Source organism: Rhinolophus sinicus, chromosome 12 (assembly GCF_057876585.1).
Source record: "Rhinolophus sinicus isolate RSI-liver-muscle chromosome 12, RSI-T2T, whole genome shotgun sequence".
In the NCBI taxonomy this organism is placed as follows: Eukaryota; Metazoa; Chordata; class Mammalia; order Chiroptera; family Rhinolophidae; genus Rhinolophus; species Rhinolophus sinicus.
In genome coordinates this window covers 5628684-5635000 of record NC_142512.1, presented here as the reverse complement: position 1 = coordinate 5635000, position 6317 = coordinate 5628684, and positions in this window count along the sequence as shown.

Genomic DNA, 6317 nt, shown 5'->3' with positions numbered 1-6317 from the left:
CAGTGACAACCCCGCTCCTCCCACGCTCACCGTTTTTATGACTCGTCTACATTTGACGGCGGCGGCGTCGACCCCGAAACCGAGCGACCCGAGTGAAATGTCGCCGTCCTCTCGCAAAGGGTGCGCGACGGATGGACTCCCGATGATGATGAGGGCGGAGGGACGTGTTTCCGTCCGTGGAAATGGCTGAATCCGCACCGGAGTCGCTGGGACCGGGCGGGCGCCTCGGGGATGAGACGATCTCCCGGGCCGCCCTGGAGGCCTCAACCGGCGAAGGTGGAGCGCGGGGTAGGCCGTCCGTCGACGCGCGGCAAACGTCCCCGTCTCAGGGGCGTTCGGAGAGAAAAGTTTCCAAGGCCGGGTCGCTTCCGCTACGGGGGCATCCCCCGCCCGCTGCGCCCCGGCCCTGAAACGCGGGTCCCGCGCCGCATCGGGACGAGGCCGAACTCCCCTGTCGGTCGGTCGGTCGGTCGGTCGGTCGGTCGTCCCGTCCGTCCCGGAGATCACTGATCCGTCGTCCTGCCCTGCGACCGTGGTGCTGGGAGTCGGGCGCCAGCCGACTTGGGGGCCGGGCGATCTTTTTCTGGCCTCCCTCCCGGTGAGGTCGACCGAGAGGAGCGGGGCCGAGGTGGGTGGGTGGGTGTGGGGGCGGGGCCGAGGTGGGTGTGGGGGCGGGGCCGGGGCCGCGCATGGCCGGAAGAAGGGCGTGGGGCGCGGGAGAGGGGTGGCGGGAGGCGGGTGTGCGCAGCCTGCGCGCGTCCGGGAGCGGGGCGCGGTTTACAGGGAGGTGTGGATGGTACTCGGAACAGCGGTGACTGACAATCGTTAGCACGAAATACGCCACCGTTTATGGATCACACCGAGAAGGGCCTACGTGTACCTATGTGATGAACTATCCCCGTGACCGTCGTTCGCCGTTGTCCGCACCACACGGAAAGTCTTCCCTCTGGCCACGAAGGGTGTTTATTTCTCCGGTGGACCGAAGAGAACGACAGAGGGGCTCTCCGCCTGAAAGCCCGAAGCGCGCCCCTGGGACGACCGGCCCCGGAAAGCGAGGGTCTGGACCGAACTGGCAGCCTCGCTCGTTTTTTGTTTGTTTGTTCGATTGTTCTTTTCCTCGTTTTCTTTTTTCCCACCTCCCCGCCTCCCCCCACAACAGACGACGCCCCACCCCGTTGCCGCGCCCTCCCCCCCCCCCCCCCCACTAGAGTTCCTGAGCGACGGGGGAGTGACAGAAAACATTCCTCTCCCCCCCGCCCCCCATCGAATACGTAGAACGCCCCTCTTCTAGTCAGCCGTCCCTCCTCCAGCTTCCCCGGCCCCCGGCAACTACTTCTATTTTGAACGGAAATCCCCACCCACCCCCAAACCCGCACCCCCACTCTGGGCACCAGAAAGCTTTCTCGTTCCTCCACCACCACCACCACCACCACCACCACCACCACCACCACCACCGCCACCACACACTTCGATTTGAGTCTGTCCTATGCGGGGGGGCGGGGCGGGGCGGGGCGGGGGGGGGGGGGAGATGTGTCCTACACGACTAGGTTGAGAAACAACGGCTTGAATCCGAGTGAGTGAGTGTGTGTGTGTGTGTGTGTGTGTGTGTGTGTGTGTGCCGAAGAAGGCGGTGGGGAAAGACAAAAACAAATAACTTTTCAGAACAATACCCATGGCCAGTGTCATTAACTGACTAGCTCCTCCTTAGCCGTCTCTGCTCTCTCCTCCCTCCCTCCCTCCCTCCCTCCCTCCCTCCCTCCCTCCCGTCCCCGAACCCCACCACCGAAGAAGTGAGTGAATGGAGAAGTAAGGCGACTCAAAAGTCACACCTGATTCAAAGTGTCGATGCTGTGAAGGGCTTTTAGATGCTAGAGCTCGCCCCGCCTGCCTCGCCTTTGGAACGGCAGCGCCTACGCCTACTGTCACGGAGGAATGACCTTCATTCGCCCCGACGGGAAGAAAATATTCCCTTTGGCCGAACCCTGGCTTTTCACACTGCAGATGACCCCCTGTGACAGGCGCAGGGAGCAGCTCCCTGACTCCGATTCGGGGAGACGGTGCTTTGGTGTGTGTGCGCGCGTGCGTGCGCGCGCGCGGCGGCCCAAGGGTGGTAAAACCAGACACCGCCTATCATTCATTGATCGTTTTAACCGTTTCTGAGTGTACGGTTCGCTGGCATGGGGTCCCTTCACGTCCTTGTGGAGGACACACGAAGGGGCCGCAGACTAAACCTGAAAAGCCCGGGGCGGGGGTGGGGGAGGGGACGGCGGCCTGTCAGCCTCTACGGAATCGGAGGGCCGAGATGAAACGCACGGGACGGTCCGAACGTGAAACCTCCTGACTGAAAGAGGGTGGGTCGTGGCTGGCCGGCCGTCAAACCTTTGGCCTGTGGCTTCCTTGACAGAGGTCGATCTGTACCCGAAGGGAGCCTGCCCGTCTATTGTCTTTTGGAGACGACGTACATACACACGCCCTTGGAATGTCAGAGTCATCCTTTTTCCGGATGCCCTCGGGGCGCGACCCGACGCACCCGGACCCGGGAGGCCTGGGAACCTCTCCTTGCGATCTCGTTTCCCCGAACACCATCTCCGTGCCCGGTGGTACGCGTTCGGGATTCCCTGTCGCGTGTTCGCGCGTCTAAAAGAAGTACGTGTCTCTCTGTTTTGCTTTTTATCATCCGTTCCCCGAGATCTCCCCGCGGGTGGACCTCACGTGACCCTCCTTCCGTTCCCCCGCCCCGCCCCCGTTGATCGCGATGGAGAAAAGGAAGCCGAGGAGGGAAGGGACTGCCGTTCCCCGGAGCGCTTTCCGAATCCGTTGAGGTTTTCCTTCCCGGCCTTCACGGTCACTTTGGCTCAAAGAATCACCGTGGCTCACGGAAACTCGTGAACGTTCGGAAGTCCGGTCTCCTGAACTCTGTTAGTTAGCTTTTGATGATTGATTGATTGATTGATTCATTCATTCATTCATTCATTCATTCATTCATTCTTTTTTTTTTTTTTTTTTTTTTCATTTCGGTGTTATAGTTTATTTAGCCCAGTGTAACCAAATTATTATCATGTGGACATAAAATCATATTTGAAGTTATTCGCGAGGTTATCTTGCACTCTTCTCTTAACGCTAAACCTTCAGAACGCAGTCTGTCCGTTACCACTACAGCCCATCTCCTTTCGGTCTAGGCACACTTCAAGGGCTCCACAACCTCCTGTGGCCGGTAGCTGCTGTGCTGGACAGAGCTGATCTAACCAACCGCGTCACGGCTCTAAGAATCTTGGAAAGGTACTTTCCTTTGGCTGCTCTTTTCACGTGTTCTTCCTTGAAGGCGGACCGCTGGCTTTTACATCTCTCGGGATACCCTACCTGACCGGCACTGGATACCGTGAATGCGTGACTATCTAATTTACTTCCGTGCCCCTTAAATCCCCCCACCCAAACGCGTATTTAAGCCTGAACGCCCAAGACTCCAATGCGATCTCTTTGATATCTTAAAGTGAGCTGCTGAAACCATTCGGGAAGCTATACAGCTTTAGTTGGCCGGTCGTTTCCACATCACCTCGGTGCTGCTGCAGGAGTTCACTGAAAGCCAAGACCGCAAACTTTGTCATCCTTTGACTTCAAAAAGTCAATGTGTCGCTGAGCGCCTGCGGCCGGCCCGAGCCGAGTTGCTCGGTAACGTTTGGGACAGACGCCCAGACGCCACCGTGCAGTAAACCGGGCCCTTTTCCCTCGAGCAGGAGGAAGTGGGGACCCGTGGCGGAGCGGGAAGGGAGGGGTTCCTTCCCAGCCCCGGTCCTGCTGTCATGCACACCCACGAGTCAAGGGGGCTTGGTCTCCTTTATGGCACCCGCCTGCGGTAAGCACGGTGGGCCTCTGCCCCAGCACCTCCACCCATGTCACCTTCAGCCCGGGCTTCCCTTCGTACCTCAAGGAACCTCCCGGGGTACAAGTCTGAGCGCTGTTCTTTGAGGAGCTCGAGAGGTCCCCGAAGATGAACTGGCCTCCTCCCCTTCCAACTTAACCTCAGCTCTCAGCTCCCAGCTCCCAACCTCCAGGACTCTTCTGTCAGCACGAGGGCCTCGCTATCAAAATCATCAACTCTCGGCCTCACCTCTTCTTTCTCTGGGCAGGGCTGTGCTTGTGAGGCCTTCCAGGATCTCCTTCCTTCCTTCCTTCCTTCCTTCCTTCCTTCCTTCCTTCCTTCCTTCCTGTCCTCCCTCCCTGTCCTCCCTCCCTGTCCTCCCTCCCTGTCCTCCCTCCCTCCTTGTCGGAGCCTGCCGACGAGACGAACGGTTCCTGAAGTGGGGAGTGAGGATTGAGAAAAAATTGGACAAGAGACAAAGATGGGATCGGGAGGGCGAGCAGTTCTGACTAGACTGCTGCCCCTACTTTATTTTTCAGCTTTCTTTTATACACACAGAAACAAGAAGGTTACATAAAGCGGCTGAGGCAGCAAGTACAGATTAGTTATGTTTTCTCAAAGTTTGGCCCTGACTGTTCTTAGACCTTTAGATATTTTCCCATTCCCAGGGTAGCAGGTGTCTGTTTGTTCTTTATGCTTATCGGAGTTCCCCTTAGCGATCCTCCCAAATTCTGCTTGAAGTTACATTTTCTTAACCCTTAATGCTCCGGCTCCCTACATATCCCCCTTTTTTATTTTTTTTTTTTGAGATCGTGTCTGGCTTAGGTAGTCAGTACAGACATTCTCACTTACCCGTCATTGGATATCGATCATCAAAGCGATCGACTCCTGTCTTAGGTTGTAAAAACGCTTACTGATCATTACCCGTCATTGGCTACCGATCTCCTTTGGGGTTAGACAGGGGCAGTGGCTTTTGGTTTATTAGCCATGTGGAGCCTTATTTTGTGAATTTCTCCATAAATATCTGTGACTGTCCCCATCACAGCTTTTGCGATGCAGGGGAGGAAACACAGTATCAGGAGGATCACAACAAGTGGAATTACAAGGGGGGGCCATAATTTGAAGCATTGAAGAGTATGATGGAAATACATTGTGAAAACTAGAGACAAGTTTGTTGAGAGTATCAGCTATACCTGTATTTAAAGGAGAGGCCTCTTGCAGTGTCAAGACCTCTTTATGAAACTGGATAAGATCAAGAGTAACATTTTTTCTTACACGGTCTGTGAGACTCATACCTCATAGCAGAAAAATGTTTACTCCAATCACCCTTTGTCTGTTAACAGCCGAAGCATAAAGTCCCATGATGTCTTACCTTCTCAGGGTCAAGTCACTCATATTGTAACAGCTCTGTTGAGATAAGTGGAGAGAACTGATCTTCATTGCCCTCATGACTTCTCTCACAATCAGGTGAGAGAGGAAAGCCAGAGACAGCAGTGGCTTTTGCCAGGCAGGGGGAAGGGGAGGAAAGGCTCCTTTTTGGGTCTTCTAAGGCAGCTCATTGGGGGTCCCCACTCGGTTCCGCCTGGCTTAGGTTGTATCTCCCGTGAGATATCTTACCCGTCTTTGGCTGCAAACCATCTTTTGGGGACCAGACAGAGAGACATGAGGTGTAAACACAAGGATGGAACAGAGTCCCAGAAAGGCACAGTCTTACAGACTCTTCTTTCCTTAAGGAAAGACATGGGGGGGGGGACAGTCGGCTAGGCTGTTGTGTGACTACATCTCCCCCTTTTTTGTTTTTGAAGCATGAGAAACACAGAACGTGCAGTTGTTTCATTTACAGCCCGTTGGAGGGCTATTTGTCCACATCTGAGGACTATGTAAAACAAACAGAACAATAAACAGAACAGCAATATCCCCAGCAAACCCTCTACCCAAAGTCTTTATCCATTTAACAGGGTCTGAAGTGGAAAGTCCTTCTGCAGCTGCGGAAAGTGAGCTTTCCCACACCCTAGGGGCGTGGATGGGTATCTATAGATGTCTCTTTTTCTGTGGGCTGTCGTTCACGGTATGGTTTAACACCGACCAGGAATTCACAAAGGTTTTTTTTTCCGGACCTGGAGAAATACAAGCAAAGCCTCTTCCCCGTGTTATCTCGCGGGGAGAAGTAGGATCAGCTTTCCCACGTAATATTTTAAACAAAGGTTGTAATTCACCGGTTGTCAACCGCAACTGAGGTCTAATCCAGTTAATGTCTCCCAGTAGCTTTTGGAAATCATTTAACGTTTTTAAACAATCTCGCCGGATTTGTATTTTTTGAGGCACAATGGCCTGAGGCATTAAACAATATCCCAGATAAGAGTAAGGAGGCACTTGCTGAATTTTTTGGGGGGGGGGCTATAACTAGCCCATAATTGTGGAGCTTTTTTGTAAATGAGCAAAAGCAGCAAGCAACTTT